This window comes from Notamacropus eugenii, chromosome 5 (assembly GCF_028372415.1).
Source record: "Notamacropus eugenii isolate mMacEug1 chromosome 5, mMacEug1.pri_v2, whole genome shotgun sequence".
In the NCBI taxonomy this organism is placed as follows: domain Eukaryota; kingdom Metazoa; phylum Chordata; class Mammalia; order Diprotodontia; family Macropodidae; genus Notamacropus; species Notamacropus eugenii.
Window position 1 is genome coordinate 24,591,424 of NC_092876.1, and position 19,790 is coordinate 24,611,213.

The 19,790-nt window shown below is 42.6% G+C and overlaps 1 pseudogene; it reads left to right on the forward strand.

The window, feature by feature from the left end:
* The first annotated feature begins 674 nt into the window (after positions 1-674).
* Positions 675-8,834, forward strand: LOC140507429 (sialic acid-binding Ig-like lectin 14; annotated as a pseudogene).
* Positions 8,835-19,790: the final 10,956 nt, after the last annotated feature.

The window sequence follows — 19,790 nt, forward strand, 5'->3', positions numbered from 1 at the left end:
TGTGAGATCCAGGATGCCCATTTCACAACACACAGAATCAGGAGGAGGTCTGTATGGCCCAGGAGAGCCCAGTGAAGAGGCAGCAGGAGGCAGGGGAAGGTGGGCCTAACCCCAAGGTCTAACCCTGCCTCTATCATCCCCAGGGCCTGAGCTCCTCCCATATTAGGAGCCAAGAGGGAACCAGGAACACCATAATGTTAGGGGACAAAAAAGTTTCAGTTAGATATGGGGTGGGAGAGCAGAGGGGAAATGGAGAGATCATGGAGTCAGGTAGGGAGTCTCCTGAAGTTGTTGGTTCCTCAAGTCCCAGCTTCTCTGAAGAAGGAAAGTCTTGGTCAATGGGTTACTGAGAAGGACCGTGGAAGGAGGAAGTGCTGTGGATCTTCCTCTCACATTCCTGTGCCTCCCGCACCTCCACCACACAGGTCATGTTCCTTTTCCAAATGTACCTGACTTCCCATCATCAGGCCAAGCCTTCACAACAGGGTTCAGGGTGAGGGAAAAGCTGAGGGGACCAGGACCAGCCACGAAGAATTCTCCTGGCCTTTCCTCTCCTCCTTTTCTGTTCCCCCTTTTTCACACTTCACAGGTTCCTTCCTACCAGGGGCCTGTGTTATCAAGGCTGAGCTGAATTTGGAAAGTGTTGTGGTCTCTCATCAGCCCTGGATCTCACCATGGACCTGCTGGTTCTCCTCCTGCCCTTGTTCTGGGGAGGTAAGTGGGATCACAGCCAGAGGTGAGGATGCCTGGAGGAGAGGGAGTGGAAATTAGCCTTAGAAGGGCTGGAGGGGAGGATGGAAAACATTGGAGGACCCTGGCTTGAGTCTCTCTGTCCCTCTGTCTCTCTCTCTCTGTCTGTCTCTGTCTGTCTCTGTCTGTGTCTCTGTCTCTCTCACTCTCTCTCTCTCCTACAGGGTTGCTTTCCCAACATCCAGGGTTTGAGATTCATGTCCAAGACACAGTGACTGTGCAGGAGGGCCTATGTGTCTTCATCCTCTGCTTCTTCCAATACCCTCAAGAATACATTAGTAACAACACAGCCTATGGATACTGGTCATGAATCATGTATGACAATATGCTGGTAGCAACCAATGATCCCCGAAGGGCTATCCAACCTGAAGTCCGGGGCCGATTCCACCTCATTGGGGACACACAGAAGGACAACTGTTCCCTGAGCATCACTGGGGTCCAGAAACAGGATCATGGGAATTACTGCTTCTGGGTGGAAAAAGGGGATCTGAAATACAGTTACTCATGTCAAAAGGTCCATGTGGAAGGTAATGAGGGTGTCCCAGGGAATTTCTGGGAGTGATGGTAAGCCTAGGTGAGGGATGAGAGTCAGGACAGGATATTCTGGTAATACAGAAGAGACAATTACAAGGCTCTTGGCTGGAAGGACACAATTGAGTCCTCTCTATAAAGAAACAAGACCCTAGACAGGGGAGACCTTCAGGGTCTGGTGGTGTCTTGGGAGCAGGGTCTGGGCTGTAAATATTAAGGGTAAGCTTCCAGGGATAGCCATATTAGTGAGGCAGGAGGCTTTCAGCTGAGTGGACACAAGGTGGGGTCCTCTGCTGGAGGAACCAGGACCCCTAGGGGAGGTGAAAGGCCCAGGTCATGGGGATGGATGGTGGGGGATTCCAAATAATGAAGAGTCATGGTATGGGAGAGGACACCAAAGGAAAGATTTGTTGTGTCATTGAAGACAAAACTCTAAGATCATCACTTGAGGGTCCACATTATGGGTGCCCCTCCCCTTAACACCTGGTTCATTCAACTGTTCTCCCCAGGTCTGACACAGAAGCCAGAGATCCCCATTCTAGACATTCTGGAATCTGGGCACCAAGTGACCCTGACCTGTATCACTCCTGGAGACTGTAGAGAGGGGACACCCCCCAACTTCCTCTAGACTGGCTCTGCTCTCTCTTCCCAGGCATTTGTCTCTCAGGATCTTAACTCCTCCCAACTCCTCTTCACCCCAAAGTCACAGGACCATGGCACTAACCTCACCTGTCAGGTGACATTCCCAGAAGCTGGAGTGGGCACAGAGACAACTGTCCAGCTCAAAGTTGCCTGTGAGTGCTGGGAGAGAGTGGGCTCCATGCCCAGTTGTCTCAGAGGAAGAAGGAGCACAGGAGAAATGTCAGATGCAGGGATAGGTCCCTGGGTCAGGAGACAGGTGGAATCTGTGGAGGTGAATCCTTGGGTCTCTCCTGTTTCTCTCCCAGGTTCTGGTACTGAAGCTCCCAATGGCATCCCATCTCTGAGGGTGGGCCACCAGTCCAGAAACAGGTACCTGTTCCTAAAAACAGGAACCTCAGTGTTTCCCAAAAACATAGGGAAGAGAAGTTGTGAGGAGACATGGGTGGATAGAAGGGGGGTCTGGAGCAAAGAAGAGACAGGCCCAGCAGTCCTCTCTTCTGCTCTCTCTCCCAGCCCAAAATTCAGGGAAACTTGTACTCCCTCCTCCTTCCAGACAGTAAGTCCTTCCACCCTGGCTATGGGGTGAATAGCAGTCCATGGGCCACAGAGAAGCAAGATCTGAACTCCCCCAGCCACTGGGCACAGAGAACCTGGGCACAAAATTGCTCTCCATATGGAGGGAGACCATGGTAAAATTCACCTACTGAAGGTAGCACTCACTAGACCCAGAGTGTCTCTCTGAACATCCTGGTGCACTGTTAGTGGGAAAAGGCTAAGGCCAGGGGCCCTGGTGCCCTGCAGGTAGCAGAGGACACACTGCACTGATTCACCTTCCTTTCCTTCCCCCAGACCGCCCAAGGATACTTGGCCCTTCTTGCTTGTGGGCAGAGGAGGGATCACTCTGCACTTGCTCTGTCCAGGGAGACCTGGCTCCTCCCTCCTTGCACTGGTGGGTGGGAGAGAGTATTGTGCATGGGAACAGCAGTGACAACACCCTCCGTGTGGTACACAGCACCTCCAGGATCTGGACCAACAGCAGTCTGATCCTGGCTGAGAGGCTGGGCACTGGCCTTGGCATCAGCTGTGAAGGGAGGAACCTTGATGGGATCCATAATGCCAGTGTTCTGCTATTAGTACCAGGTGAAGACAGTTGCCCCCTGATAGAAGGCAAGAAAATTCTGAGGGGCTGAGAGGAAGACAGAAGAGAGAAGGAGGAGGAGGAAGGAAGTCTTTAAGTCACAAGACCTGCTACCCAGTCACGTAGTATTTGTGAGGTGCTGGGCAAGCCACTAATCCCATTTTTATTGAACTGCTTCATCTATAGAGGAAATCCTAAGGAGGAGAGAGGGAAGGGAGGAAGGAGCAAGATGATGCAGTGGCTGGAATGCTGGGCCTGGAATCAGGAAGGCCTGAGTTCAAGTGAATCAGTCATTATCCTCTGTCAGTCTCAGTTTCCCCAGCTGTGAAATAAGAATAATAAGAGCACCTACCTCCCAGACTTGTTTGGATCAAATGAGATAAGACACGTTAGGCGCCTAACAAAGTACGTGGAACACAGCAGGCATTTAATAAATGCTCATTTGTTTCTTCCCTGTCCACGTGCCCAGATTTACCTTGGCTGCTGGGTCTGGAGACCCCTTTCATCCCCAAATACAAAGTGACACAAAGGAGACAAGCCAACACCACTGGGCAGAGTTCTCACCAATTACCACTTGTAGCCCTGGCCCAGCTCCAAATGAGTAGCAAAGAACAAAACTGAACCTAAAATTCTGTATTTTACTAATTGTCTGCAGGATACTCTGACTCATTACATCCACCTCACTGGGTTGTTTTGGGGAGCTCTTGGGAAACCAGGAAGCACCTACCTCTACAGGGGAGCCCTTTATTCCTGGGATCCGCAGAACAGGGGGAGGGAGGGAAGGGAGAAGGATGGAGGAGAAAACGTCTCCTCTCAGGCTACATCTCTCCTCAGGTAAAGATTCCTCCAGTCCCTGGAATTTCTTGAAATGGATGATTAAGGGAGCCTTGTGTGGAAGCATCATCACTGCTCTCCTCTTCACATGTCTGACAGTCTGCTTGTGAGTTTCCAGATTAGGGACATAAATTGGGAGGGAAAACTTGGAAGATGGAATGTGGAGTAGAACCCAGAATACCATAACCAGAGTGGGTAGGAGAAGCACCTCATAATTAATACAAGCCAGAAATGGGAAGGGTCATAGGGCATCGAATGTCAGAGCTAGAAGGGACCTTATAAAAAGGAATGTCAGAGCTGGGAAGAGTTTTAGAAGACACAAGATTAGAATATAAAACATGCAGTGTCAGAGCCAGCACAAAATTTAGAACATGGGATATTGGAGTCAAAATGGTCCTTAGAACAGGGGATCCTAAATATTCTAGATGTTGTCCTCAAGAAGTAGAGAAGCAACTGAGATTTCCCTGGGGAAATGTGAGAAAGAAGCTACAGACAGAGCAAGAAGGGAAGAGTAGAAGACTTACAGAATGGAGAAGAGTCAGATGGATTTGGGGCTTAGGATGTGTGTCTACCAACAGAAAGGTAGAATTGGATGTTTTAGCTAAAGGAGATGTTTTGCCCATGGGTGAACAAATAACTACAACAGGGCTGATTATTCTCAAGATTATCAGGATATGAAGATGGCCAGAGGTCAAAACTTTGGGTCAGCTAGATAGAAAAGAGGGTAGAATACTGGAGTTTGAAACAGAAAGAAGCAACTTCATCAGGAAAACATATCTTCCTCGTCCAAATCTGGCCTCAGAAACTTACTACCTGTGTGACCCTGGGCAAGTCATTTAACCCTGTTTGCATCAGTTTCCTAATTTGTAAAATGACCTGAAGAAGCAATGGCAAACCACTCCAGTAAGTGGAGGAAACTCCAAATGGGATCATGAAAAGTCAGACATGACTGAAAAATTCTTGTAACAGCAACAGAGGTCATAACACACCAAATGTGTAATGTCAGAGTGAGAAAGGACATTAGAAAACAGTGAATAAAGTTTAAAAATGAAAGAAAAAGAGTAAAAAGTTAAAGTTATATGATAATTTAAAGCACAGAAGATAGAATGTTGTAGCTGAAAGAGACTTTAAAACTCCTTCGTGGCAGAACTCATAACCACGCATGACTTTCCTTGTTTCAGAATAAAATGAGTAACAGGAAGCTTTCAAAGAGAGACTTGGATTCAGTACCATATGGAACAAGACCTGAACATGTCTCCACTGCCAACCCATTGGTGAGTCACTGAGTTGTCCTGACCCAGATCCCTCCATCTCTATTACTTTCCTGGAAGCCACAGAGATATAGAATCTTAGGGTGACACAACTGTTCTTCACTCTCGTTCCTATAGAGTTTCTAGGAAAACTGAGAACATAAAATCTCTGCATCTGGGGTCTAGTTGGGTGATAAGATACCCCAAAACCAATGAAAGTATACATTGAAAATATTGAGGATGACTTTAACTTTATCCTTGGAGATATTATACATGGAGACTGACGGCCACATGAAGGTATTAGAGTCCAGTTTTGAAAGAGGGAAATGATGCAGATTGACAGAAAAGGAATAACCAGTCAAAGATTCGAAGATAGGTCTTAAGCGGATGGATTTCTCAGAGGCAAGTTCTTTACATCCCATTCATTTTGATAAACATTCACTGAGCATCATTACATACCTGGCAAGTGGTCCTCCAGTTCCTACTTAAAGATCTCTAATAAGAGAGAACCCACTGCCTCCCAGAGCAGGACCTTCTGTATTGGACAGCTCCAATGATTTGGAAGGTCTACTCAACATCCAGTCTGTATTGATCCCTATGTCATTTCCCCTTATTACTCCTAATAATGAGTTCTGGAATTCCTCCAAAAAAAAGAAAAGTCTGTACCCTTCCCCACAGGACAGTCCATGAACATCATTATCATGTCTCAGTCTCGTCAGTAACCTTCTCTCTTTTAAGTTAAACATGCCCCATTCCTTCACCCATTCCTAGTAGGACATTGTTTCAAAGCCCATTTCTCCTCCCTTTGTGCGCTCCAGCTTACCAATGGCAAAAGTAAAACTGAACTGGACACAACAGCAGAGATCTGGTCTGACCAGGACCATATGACGAGAGATGATCACTTCCCTCACTATGAAAGGGAGATTTCTGTAAACACAGTCCAAAATACATCAGCTTTGTTGACTGTCCCATCCCTGATTCTGATTCATGTTGCCATTGCAACCTTCCAAGATGTCCTGGTCTTATGGAAGATACACTACTTGCCATGAAAAAGTTAGGATTCAAGAATTCTAACTCCAAGGCCATCTTTCTTTCCACTATAGCTGCCCAGGGAGCAAGGGAAGTGGTCTAGTGTGAAATGTGGCCAGAAAGGTAATACAGAGACAGATTTAGGAAGGGCCTTGAATGCCAGTAGAATGAGTATGTTCGGTTAGGGGATGGGTGGAGACTACAGAATCAGACATTATAGACCTAGAGGGATCCTAGAAATCTTCTAGCCCATGCCAATCACTTTATAGATGAGGAAAATCAGACCCAGAGAAGAAAAACTATTTGCCCAAGGACCAACAGCTAATAAGTATTAGAGCTTAAATGTGAACCCAAGTCTTCCTCTGAAAATCTGGTGTTGTCTACTCTGCACCACCCTGCAAGGTAGATTGAAAGAACAAGTCATAAGGTCAGTAAATCATGACATTTAAGGCCAGGGGCTCTTCCTCCTTCTTGTATGTCACAGACGCCTTGGGCAGTCAGTTTGGTGAAGCCTGTGGGCCCCTTCTCAGAAGAACATTTTCAAATGCATAAAATAAATATGTAGGAGTACAAAATAACCCAATTATATTCAAAACTAGTTGTCCATACGTTAAAAAACACTCATAGACCCAACATTAAGAAACTTTGATCTAGGCCAACTTTCTCCATTTGCAGATGAGGAAACTGAGTTCAGAACAGTAAAGTACAATAAGTCTAAAGTCACACCTGGTATCAGTAAGCACAGCTGGAGTTTGGACCCATAACGTCTAACTACAAGTCTGGTATAATCATTGATTGGGGAATTGGGTCAATTATTTACTCATTTACTCAATTGGCCTTTATTCAATGTCCACTACACTTCCAGGAAGACAATTCCCTACCCCAAGAAGCCAACCACAAAAATGATCCAGCAAAGAGGAATAGGCTTGACCCATGATGAAACAAGACTGTTGGGTCAATCCCATGCAGCAGTGTGGAGTAAGCCCCTGGAAACCAATGAGTAAATTTGAGGAAGGACCATTTACACCTCAGAAATTAGCAAGCATGACAAATTGGAATTTGATTTCTGATTGCGTTAATTATCTGAGCTCAAGATAGTAATGGAGAAATTTTAATAATGCAGATTAGAGTTTACAGTCTACCCTTCCTTTGCCTCTCCTCTTTCCCTAAAGAACTGCTTGTTAAACATTCACCAGCACATCCCTGGCTCCATTGTCTACTCAACCTCAGTTGTTGTCTCATCAAAGGTCTTGAGGATTACCATTGGTCCAAAACCCTTCTGGAGATAATGATCTCCTTAAGGTAGTGCTAGCGGCTGAAGATAGAGCACTAGGCCTGGAGTCAGGAAGCCCTGAGTTCAAATCTAGCCTCAGATACTTACTAGTTATATGACCCTGAGCAAGTCATGGAACCGCTGCTTGCCTCAGTTTCCTCAAAGGTAAAATGGGGGAAAAGTTAGCACTTAGGTCACATGGTTGTTGTGAGAATTAAACAAGATGATATTTGTAAAAAGCACTTAGCATGATATCTGGCATATAGTAGGAGTTATTTAAATGCTTATTCTCAGAGTAGCTAGGTAGCCCAGTGGATAGAGCTTTGGTACTGGAGTCAGGAGGACCTGAGTTCAAATCCAGTCTTGGATACTTGTTAGTTGTGCAAACCTGAGTAAGTCACTTATGAAAGAAAAAAGGAAGGAAGGATATTTATTCCCTTTCCTCCTCCTCCCTTCTCCTACTTCCTAGTTCATTGGGCAGTTAGGTGGTACAGTGAATAGAGCAACAGTGCAGGAGTTAGGAGGACCTGAGTTCAAATCTCACCTCAGACACTTGACACTCACTAGCTGTGTGACCTTGGGCAAGTCACTTAACCCCAATTGCCTCAGCAGAGGCAACTGAGCAGAATCCTCCAAAGCAAAATATCCAGTCTCCTCCTGAAGATCTCCTGTAATGAGAAAGATAGAAATGAGGAAGGCAGACCTAGAAAGGACCTTAAAACCTAGTCCTGAGGATGTTGCCTCTAGAAAGACTCAAAACATAGAATTCTTAGAAAATAGAATGCAGAATATCAGAGAAGGTCCAATACAACATAGAATGTGGCACATTAGCACTGAAATACATCTTAGAATGTTGAACACATAAGATCAAAACTGCAAGGACTCTGAGAAAATAAAACACAAAATATTAGAAATGAAATGAATCCTAGAACAGAGGACATATGGTGTCCCAAAAAGATGAAATCTCATAACACAGAAGCTGGTGCCAAAGCTAAGTGGCCATGTAGAGCATAGGATGGGGAGTGTAAGAACTGGAAAGATCCTCAAAACCTAGGGCTGTCAGTGAAGAAAAGTGACAGAGAACTGAGGCCAGCAGAACTGGGCAGGGCCCTTAGAGACCACTTTGTTTTTTCCCCTTCTGAGTTCCTGTAGACACTCTGCACCTCAAAGACCCCATGGATCTTTTTATGTCTGGCAGACTGAAGCTGAGAATGCTGGGATGCAAGGCCCTTCTAAGCACCCTCACTCACCTGTACTGGGCTCTTGCTCACAGGAAGTGGAGGACCAGATACACTATACCTCCATCTCTTTCCAAGTCCAGAAGCCCCAAGAGATTCCCAATCCTGAAGACACCCACACGGAGTATTCAGAGCTCAAGCTCCAGTAAAGAGACTGGAACAAGAAGGGTGGGGACTATTTGGGATTAGGAAGAATCTGGATCACTGCTTTGAGAAAGAAGATGTTGTCACAATGAGTCCATCAGCAGAAATGTACTGATCTTTGTCACTGTCGGGGAGGCAGAAATGGGACAGGGCATTGTCTGGCGAGAGTTTATGGGGTAATTAGATGAACAAAACTTAATGAGACATAGAGCATAGAAGTCAGAGCTCAAAGGCTCTGGTGATGGGTCACACGTATACCCAACCCTATTCTCTCTTCTGAATTCCAGTCCCACAAGATCAACTTCCTGCTGTACATCTTCACTTGAGTGCCCCTTAGGGCCTCAAATTCAACTTTGCAAATCAGAACTCATTATATTCCCACTCTCCAAGTCCTCTTTCCCCTAAACATCCCTAGTTCTCTTAAGGGCAGCACCAACCAGGTCCTTGTCATCATCATTGACTCTACCCTCCCCTTTTCTCTCCCCTCACCTATATCCAATGAGGTGCTAAGTCTGGTCTATCTACCCTACATGACTTATGTCTGTCCCTTTCTATTCTTTCACACACTGCCTCTAGCCTCATGCAGTCTCTCATCCTTTGATACCTGGACTATTACAATAGCACCCTATTTGATCTCTACCCTCCCTCTGCCTCTCTTCCAATTCATTTTCCACATCACTGCCAAACTGAGTCTGAAAATATGGATCTGCTTTGTCACTCCACTACCCCAACATCTTCAATGGCTCCCTATCACTACTAGAAAAAACTCTTCAATCTAATTTTCAATATCTGCACTCTTTGCTTTCTTATTTCACATCACCTCAATACACATACTTCTCATTCCTGCCAAACTGACCTGATGACTCTTGTCCCACCTGTTCGCCTTAGCATCAGTGGTCCCGCCTATCAGGAACACCATCTTGGTCACTTTCATCACACTCTTAAGCTTTTTTCAGAACACAGTTCAGAGGATTCAAGATGCACAAATTTGGGATATCCACCTCAAATACTCACACAAACTATCTGTGCCCAACCTGCGGTAGAGCATTCCGAGCTCATATTGGTCTGATCAGCCACAGTAAGGCATACTGAAATTTCATTTTGTCGTGGTGATGTCATCTTGGTCCTCTTCGAAGACAAAGGACAACAACCAATCAACCAGGGGACACATCCTACGTGGGACATTTCCTGAGGTCCCTCATCCCAGGCAATAGCATTTTCTGCCTACAGTAATTACTTTCGGTTGTTTGTACACATCTTTTGCTTACTTGAATTGTGAAATCCACCAAATAAACTATAACCTCTTTGAGGGTAGGGATCCTCTTGGTGTGTTTATTGCTTCAAAGTATAGGACATGCTTAATACACATTGACGGAAGTAAATTCAATTGTAGAGCATTTAGAGATGGAGAAATCTTTAAAGATCACCTAAGACACTTTAAGGGAACAAGAATGGGGTCCACAGACTCCTTCACACCAAAGCTTCTATGGATGGACTTCAGTACATTCATGAATTTGAATAGAGAAAATTGTATATTTCCATAAAATTGGTTTCCTTCATAATCCTACATCTTATATTTTAATTCTGAAGAGTCGAAAGATTTCCTCAGACTACCTGCCAAAGGAATCCATCACACATAAAAACACACACAAAGGTTAAGAACTCCTAATCTAGTTCAATTCTTTTATTTTACTGATGAAAAAAATTAAGGCAGAGAGAAGACAAGTCTGTTTCATGGGATCACACAGTTACTGAGTGAAAGAGGTAGGAGTTGGATCCAGCTATGCTGACTCCAAACCCACCACTCTTCTCAAGTACCATGCTACCACGTATAGACATCAGTAACCCTTCCATGTTGGCTTACAGTCAACAGACTGTAGTAACTTATAGACCTCTGTGGACAAATGTTCCAACTGGGACAAATTTAGAGCATAAAATATCAGAGTAGAAATAGATTTAAGCACTTTGAAGTGAGGAAAACACAGATGGGGAGGTTCAGAGCTGGAGCAGAATCCAGGTGTCCCTGGGAAAAGACTGCAGCCTGTGGGTTTCATGAGAACATTTATCCACAAGGAAGAGAAAAGGGGTGGATTCTTTGGTGAAAGAAGAGTTACATCCTTCTGGACTGGTTGATCTCAGTGATGCCAAGCAGATATTATTATACCTAAAACATGTAACAACTGAGCTAGGAGAGATCTTAAAACAAATAATGTTAGCTCTGGAAGGGAGTTCAGAACATGGAATGTCAAAGATGGGAGGGTGACTTTGAACAGGACATGTCAGAGCTGGGAGGGGATTTAGAACAGGGAATATCAGAGATGGGAAGGAAACTTGGAATACTGATCATAGAATGTAATGATAAGAAGAAATTTCAAAAATGATCTGTAAATAGAATTCAAAAACATGGGCTTTCCTTGTATCAGAACGAAGATTCTTAGAAGGTAATTGAGCTGACCATTCAACAATCCATATCAATGTGTTGGAGACCACAGAAATATAGATAATCGAAAAGAGAGAACTCTTCTTATCTACACTTCTTTGAGGACCTCTTAAACTGATGGGAGAAAATTTAATCCCTGATCTTAGAAGTTCTTTGGTCTATACTGAGAATACAACTCATTCCCCAATTGATAAATGGTCAAAGGATATGAACAGGGAATTTTCAGAGGAAGAAATTAAATCTACCTTTAATCATAAGAAAAAATGCTCAAAATCACTATTGATTAGAGAGAAGCAAATCAAAACAATTCTGAGGTACCACATCACACCTAGATGTGGGAGAGTTGGAATACTAGTTCATTGTTGGTGGATCTGTGAGTTGTGAACTGATCCAACCATTCTGGAGAGTAATTTGAAACTATGCCCAAAGGGCTACAAAAATGTGAATACCCTTTGACCCAGCAATATCTCTTCTGGGACTCTATCCCAAAGAGATCACAGAAATGGGAAAGGGTCTCACATGTATAAAAATATTTATAGCAGCTCTCTTTGTGGTGACCAAAAACTGGACATCAAGGGGATGCCCATCAATGGGAAATGGCTGAATAAACTGTGGTATATAAATGTAATGGAGTACTATTGTGCTATAAGAAATGATGAACAGGAAGACTTCAGAGAGACCTGGAAAAACTTATATGAACTGATGCTGAGTGAAAGGAGCAGAACCAGGAGAACTTTGTACACAGCAACAACCACAGTGTGCGAGGAATTTTTCTGGTAGACTTAGTACTTCATTGCAATGCAAGGACTCAAAAATATTTCCCAATGATCTCTTAAGGCAACATGCATTCCATAGAGAAAGAACAATGGAATTAGGTCACAAAATGAAGCAGATCATTTTCTTTTGTATTACATTTTGGCTTGTTTTATGATTTCTCCTATTCATTTTAAGTCTTTTATGCAACATGACTAAGTTGAAAATGTATTTAATAGGAATGTATGTGTAGAACCTCTATACAATAGTATGCCATCTCAGGGAGGGAGTGGAGAGGTAAGGAGAAGGGAAGAAGGGGGAAAATATCCAAGATATATGGAAGTGATTATAGAACACTGAAAACAAATTTTTTTTAAAAATGCCAAAAAAAGAATTTTCATTCCTCTAGTCTTATAAAACAAAATAGAAAATCTTGATTATATAAATTTTTTAAAGTTTCATATAAACAAAATTAATGTAGTAAAACATCAGAAGGGAAACAGGCAACTGGGGAAAATGTTTGCAGTAAGTTACACTGATAAAGGTATCATATCCAGGATCTAATACAAAGTTGTTTAATTTTTAATTTTTTTTAATTTGGAATTCCGAATTCGCTCTCTCCCTCTAGCCCCTCACTCACCCAGTGAGAAGGTGATCAATATGATACCCATTATACATAACAAGTCATGCAGAACATACTTCCATATTACCTATGCTGAAAAAAAGCAAGAAAGAAAAAGCCGGGGAAAATATGCTTCAATCTGCACTCAGACTTCATCAGTTCTTCCTCTGTAGGTGAATAACATTTTTTCACCATGAGTCCTTTGGAATTGTCATGGAGCACTGTTGTTCAGAGTAGCTAAATCTTTCATAGCTTATCTTCATTATAATATTTTCGTTACTGTGTGCAATGTTCTCCTGGTTCTGTTCATTTCGTTTTGTATCAGTTCGTATAAGTCTTCCCAGGATGTTCTCAAACAATCTTGCTCATCGTTTCTTAAAGCACAATAATATTTCTTCATGATCATATACTACAACTTGTTCAGCCATTCCCCAATTGATGGGAATCCCCTTGATTTCAATTTTTTGCCTCCATAAAAAGAGCTACTATAAAGAGTCTGGGGCAGCTAGGTGGCACAATGAATAGAGTGCCAAGTCTGGAGTCAGGAAAACCGAAGTTCAAATCCAGTCTCTCAAAGTTACTAGCTGTGTGACCCAAGGGCAAGTCACTTAATCCTATATGCCTCAGTTTCCTTATCTGTAAAATTAGCTAGAGAAGGAAATGGCAAACCATTCCAGTATCTTTGCCAAGAAAACCCTAACTGGGGTCATGAAGAGTCAGACGTGACTGAAAAATGAGTGAACAAAAAAATCGTTTCATATTTATGAGTCTTTTCCCTTTGTCTTTTATCTCTTTGGAATGGAGACCTACTAGTTGTATTGCTGGGTCAAAAGGTATACACAGTTTTACAGTCCTTCGGGGACATTGTTCCAAATTGTTCTCCTGAACAATTGAACCAGTTAACACTTCCACCACCAGTATATTATTAGTATACCTATTTTTCCACATTCCTTCTAGCATTTGAAATTTTCCTTTCCTGTCATGTTAGCCAATCTGACAGGAAAGAGCTAGTATCTCAGGGCTCTTGTAATTTGCATTTCTCTAGTGATGTAGAGCATTTTTCATATGACTACTGGAAGCTTTTATTCTTCTGAAAAATGCTTGTTTATATCCTTTAACTATTTATCAATTGGGGAATGGCTCTCATTTTTATAAATTTTACTCAATTTCTTATATATTTGAGAAATGAGTCCTTCATCAGAGATATTTGCTGTAAATATTTTTCCAGTTTTGTAGTTTTCTTATAATTTTTGCTGCATTTATTTTGCTTATTGTTGGGTTTTAATTTTGTTATCATTACATTGTTATCTTTGATCTCTTCTATCTCTAATTTCACCATAAATTGCTCTTCTATCAATACATCTGACAAAGATCTTCATGTTTCCCTAATGTGTTTATGATCTCCCTCTTTATATCTAAATCGTGCACCCAGTTTGAACTTATCTTACTATACGGGGTGAGATGCTGGTCTCTGCCTAGTTTCTGTCAGACTGCTTTACAGTTTTTCCAACAGTTTTTGCTGAATAGTGAGCTCTTGGCCCCAAAGCTTGGATCTTTGGGTTTATCAAACATTAGGTTACTAGTGCAATTCACTTTTGTATATTGTGCACTTAATCTTTTCCACTGGTCCATCATTCTATTTCTTAGTTAATACAATGCTGTTTTGATGATTACTGCTTTGTAATGTCATTTGAAATTTGCTAGTGTTAAGCCTCCTTCCTTCATGTTTTTATTTCATTGATTTCCTCAATATTGTTCTCCCAGATGAATTTTGTCACTTTTTCTAGCTTTAAAAATGATTTTTGGTAGTCTGATTTGTATTGCACTGAGTAACTAATTTAGGTACAATTTTCATCTTTGTTTTATTAGCCCAGCCTTTTCATGAGGAATTGATATTTCTTCAATTGTTTAGATTCATCTTTACTTATGTGAAAAGTGTTTTGTAATAGTGTTCATTTAGTTCCTGTGTATTTCTTTTTTGCAATTTATTTAACTTTTAACATTCATTTTCACAAAATTTTGGGTTCCAAATTTTCTCCCCTTTTGTCCCCTCCCCCACCCCAAAACACCGAGCATTCTAATTGCCCTTATCACCAATCTGCCCTCTCTTCTGTCATCCCTCCCTTCCCTTGTCCCTATCTTCTCTTTTGTCCTGTAGGGCCAGATAAATTTCTATACCCCTTTATCTGTATTTCTTATTTCCTAGTAGCAAGAACAGAACTCGACAGTTGTTCCTAAAACTTTGAGTTCCGACTTCTCTTCATCCCTCCCTCCCCACCCATTCCCTTTGGAAGGCAAGCAATTCAATATAGGCCATATCTGTGTAGTTTTGCAAATGACTTCCATAATAGTCATGTTGTGTAAGACTAACTATATTTCCCTCTATCCTATCCTGCCCCCCATTGCTTCTATTCTCTCTTTTGATCCTGTCCCTCACCAAGAGTGTTGACTTCAAATTGCTCCCTCCTCCCATTGCCCTCACTTCCATCCTCCCCCCCACCCTGCTTATCCCCTTCTCCCCCACTTTCCTGTATTGTAAGATAGGTTTTCATACCAAAATGAGTGTGCATTTTATTCCTTCCTTTAGTGGAATGTGATGAGAGTAAACTTCATGTTTTTCTCTCACATCCCTTCTTTTTCCCTCCACTAAAAAGTCTTTTGCTTGCCTCTTTTATGAGAGATAATTTGCCCCATTCCATTTCTCCCTTTCACCTCCCAATATATTTCTCTCTCACCCCTTAATTTCATTTTTTTAAGATATGATCCCATCCTATTCCATTCACTCTGTACTCTGTGTGTGTGTGTGTATGTGTGTAATCCCACCAACTACATAGATACTGAAAAGTTTCAAGAGTTACAAATGTTGTTTTTCCATGTAGGAATGTAAACAGTTCAACTTTAGTAAGTCCCTTATGATTTCTCTTTGCTGTTTTCCTTTTCATGCTTCTCTTCATTCTTGTGTTTGAAAGTCAGATTTTCTTTTCAGCTCTGGTCTTTTCATCAAGAATGCTTGAAAGTCCTCCATTTCATTGAAAGACCATTTTTTTCCCCTGAAGTATTATACTCACTTTTGCTGGGTAGGTGATTCTTGGTTTTAGTCCTAGTTCCTTTGACTTCTGGAATATCCTATTCCACGCCCTGCAATCCCTTAATGTAGAAGCTGCTAGGTCTTGTGTTATCCTGATTGTATTTCCACAATACTTGAATTGTTTCTTTCTAGCCTCTTGCAATATTTTCTCCTTGACCAGGGAACTCTGGAATTTGGCCACAATGTTCCTAGGAGTTTCTTGGATGTCTTTCAGGCAGTGATTGGTGGATTCCTTGAATACTTATTTTGCCCTCTGGTTCTAGAATATCAGGGCAGTTTTCCTTAATAATTTCATGAAAGATGGTGTCTAGTCTCTTTTTTGATCATGGCTTTCAAGTAGTCCCATAATTTTTAAATTGTCTCTCCTGGATCTATTTTCCAGGTCAGTTGTTTCCAATGAGATATTTCACATTATCTTCCATTTTTTTCATTCTTTTGGTTTTGTTTTATGATTACTTGGCTTCTCATAAAGTCATTAGCCTCCATCTGTTCCATTCTAATTTTGAAAGAACGATTTTCTTCAGCGAGCTTTTGAACCTCCTTTTCCATTTGGCTAATTCTGCTTTTGAAAGCATTCTTCTCCTCATTGGCTTTTTGAACCTCTTTTGCCAATTGAGTTAGCCTATTTTTCAAGGTGTTATTTTCTGAAGCATTTTTTTGGGTCTCCTTTAGCAAGGTATTGACCTGCTTTTCATGTTTTTCTTGCTTCTCTCTCATTTCTCTTCCCAGTTTTTCCTCCACCTCTCTAACTTGATTTTCAAAATCTTTTTTTGAGCTCTTCCATGGCCTGAGCCCATGGAATATTTATTTTGGATGTTTGGGATATAGAAGCCTTGACTTCTGTGTCTTTCCCTGATGGTAAGCATTGTTCTTCTTCATCAGAAAGGAAGGGAGGAATTATCTGTTCACCAAGAAAGTAACCTTCTATAGTCTTATTTTTTTCCCCTTTTCTGGCCATTTTCCCAGCCAGTGACTTGCCTTCTGAGTTTTCTTTCCACTCCCACCTTGCCTCCATATCTGCCCAGCCAGGGCTTGGTGTCTGAGATTCAAATGCTGCTTCCCAGCCTCAGGGCTTTTGGTGGGGGCGGGGCTGCTATTCAGTGTGAGATTAAGTTCAGGTGCTCAGGTGGGGGCAGGGCCTCCTCATGGGGCTCAGTTCCCTCAGGGGGTTTATGCAGAGACCTTCAACAATGGATCTGAGCTCCTGCCTGCTTTAGGAGTCCCTGTCTGCTGCTGCCTCCACTGCTGCCTTTCAAGGGGGCTCGAGCTATGGGGACACCCCACTCCCCTCTCAGGGAGCCAAAAAGACCCTCTCACTGACTTTTGGCACCGCTGGAGATCCCGTCCCTGAAGCCTGCTCGGATCTGCTCCTCTCGGTGCTGCAAGGCCAAGGCAGGGCTGGGCTCTGCTCCGGGTCTAGTGCGTGATGGACCTTTTGTGTCAGCTCTTCAGGTCTCTCTGGAACAGAAATCTCCTCCACTCTGGTGTTCTGTGGCTTTTGTTGCTCCCGAATTTGTTGGGAGTTCTTCTTCACAGGTGTTTTATGGGCTGTGTGTTGGGAGCTAGCCTATGTGTGTCTTACTACTCTGCCATCTTGGCTCCTCCCCCCTAGTTCCTGTGTATTTCTTGCCAGGTTGACTCCCAAGTCAATTGTCTTTCCAATTAGATATTTCATATTATCTTCCATTTTTCGAATCTTCACGCTATGTTTTGTGATATCTGTCTTTCTCATAAAGTCCTTAGCGTCCATCTGTACCATTCCAGTTTTGAAAGATCTGTTTTCTTCAGTGAGCTTTTGAATCTCCTTTTCCATTTGGCTAATTCTGCTTTTGAAAGCATTCTTCTCCTCATTGGCATTTTGAACCTCTTTTGCCAATTGAGTTAGGCTAGTTTTCAAGGTGTTAATTTCTTCAACATTTTTTTGGTTCTCCTTTAGCAGGGAGCTGATCTGCTTTTCATGCTTCTCTTTCATCCCTCTCATTTCTCTTCCCAGTTTTTCCTCCACCTCTCTAACTTGATTTTCAAAATTCTTTTTGAGTTCTTCCATGGCCTGAGCCCATTGGGTGGGCTGGGACACAGAATCCTTGATTTCTGTGTTTTTGCCTGATGGTAAGCATTGTTCTTCCTCGTCAGAAAGGAAGGGAGGAGGTGTCTTTTCTCTGAGAAAGTACCCTTCAATAGTTTTATTTCTTTTCCCTTTTCTGGGCATTCTCCCCAGCCAGTGGCTTGACCTCTGAATATTCTCCTCACACCCACCTCGCCTCCTGGTCCTCCCAGCCAGCGTTTGGGGACTGAGATTCAAATGCTGCTTCCCGCCTTAGGGCTTTTGGCGGGGGCAGGGCTGCTATTCAGTGTGAGAATTAAGTTCAGATGGTCAGGTCGGGGCAGGGCCGCCTCTCAGGCCCAGTTCCCTTAGGGGGTTTATGCACAGACCTTCCACAATGGATCCACTTGGGGAGCCCCTGTCTGCAGCCGCCTCTCAGCTTCTATCTCCCGGGGGGGCCCGAGCCATGGGGGCACCCCACTCCCCTCTCAACCCGCCAAAGAGACTCTCTCACCAACCCTCGTCACCTGTGGGTGGAGGGGCTTGTGTCGCCGCTGGAGATCCCATCCCTAAAGCCTGCTTGGATCTGTACCTCTCGGAGCCGCGGCCGCCGCAGGTCTGGGCTGGGCTCTGCGTCTGCAGCGCAACGGACCTTTTGCGAGAGGTTTGCAGGTCCCTCTGTGGGTGGAGGGACCCTCGTGGCCACAGGATATCTCGTCCCTGTAGCCCGTTCGGATCTTTTCCTCACGGTGTCATGGCCGCTGTAGGGCTGCACTCAGCTCCCAGTCCCGGTGCCCAGTCCGCAGCGCGAAGGACCCCCCGCAAGAGGTTTGCAGGTCTCTCCGGAACAGAAATCTCCCTCACTCCAATATTCCGTGGCCTCTGGGTGCAGAATTCACCGTGGGTTGGTCCCCTCTAGCCGTTCTGTGGGTTGTGGGTTCGGAGATATGTGTATGTGCGTCTTTCTACTCCGCCATCTTGGCTCCGCCTCCCCAAGTCAATTGTCTACAGTTATTTTAAGTGGAATTTCTCTATCTCTTCCTACTGGGTTTGGTTGGTAGTATATGGAAATACTGATGATTTATGTGGGTTTATTTTGTAGCCTGCAAATTTGCTGAAGTTATTGTTTTGACTAACTTTTTAGTTTAAATTCCCAGGCTCTTTAAGTATACCTTCATATCATTTGCAAAAAGTGGTGCTTTTGCTTTCTTGCTTCATATGCTTAATCTTTCCACTTATTTGTCTTTTCTTATTGCTATAGCTAGCATGTCTAATACAATACTGACCAATACTGTTCATAGTGGACATCTTTCCAAATTCTGTATATAATACTGAATTAGTTTGTCTTCAAATGTTAAGAAGAATTTGCTTCTAAATCCAGCACATTCTGGGGACTTCTTTCTTAAGGAGCTCATAAAAACTTTATGGCATGTTCAATTTCTATTTCTAAGATAGTCATTGAAGCATTCTATTTCCACTTTTATTGATCTGGACAATTTATATTTTTGTAAGATTCATCCATTTCATTTAGATTGCTAGTTTTATTGCTATAAAGTTGGGCAAAATAGCTCCTACTATTTGTTTTAATTTCACCTTTTTTGATGGTACATTTGCCCTTTTCATTTTTAAGACAGGTATTTTTATTTTTTCTTTTTAAAACCACATTAGCTAATGATTTATCTATATTATTATTTTTTCATAAAACCAACTCCAAGTTTTATTAATAAATATGAATTGTATTTTTTAAGTTTCAATTTTATTAATATTTCCTTTGATTTTTAGGATTTCAGATTTGGCATTAGTTAATAATTTAAAATTTATTCTTTTTCTAGATTTTTTAAAATGTGCACATCAAATTTGTTGATCTGTTCTTCCTTTCTTTATTGACATAAGCATTTAAGATATAAATTTTCCCCTAACTGCTGCTTTGGATACATTCCATTTTAGTTAGTTTTCTCATTGTCATTGTCTTTAACGAAATTCGTAATTGCTTCTATGATTCATTTTATGGCAT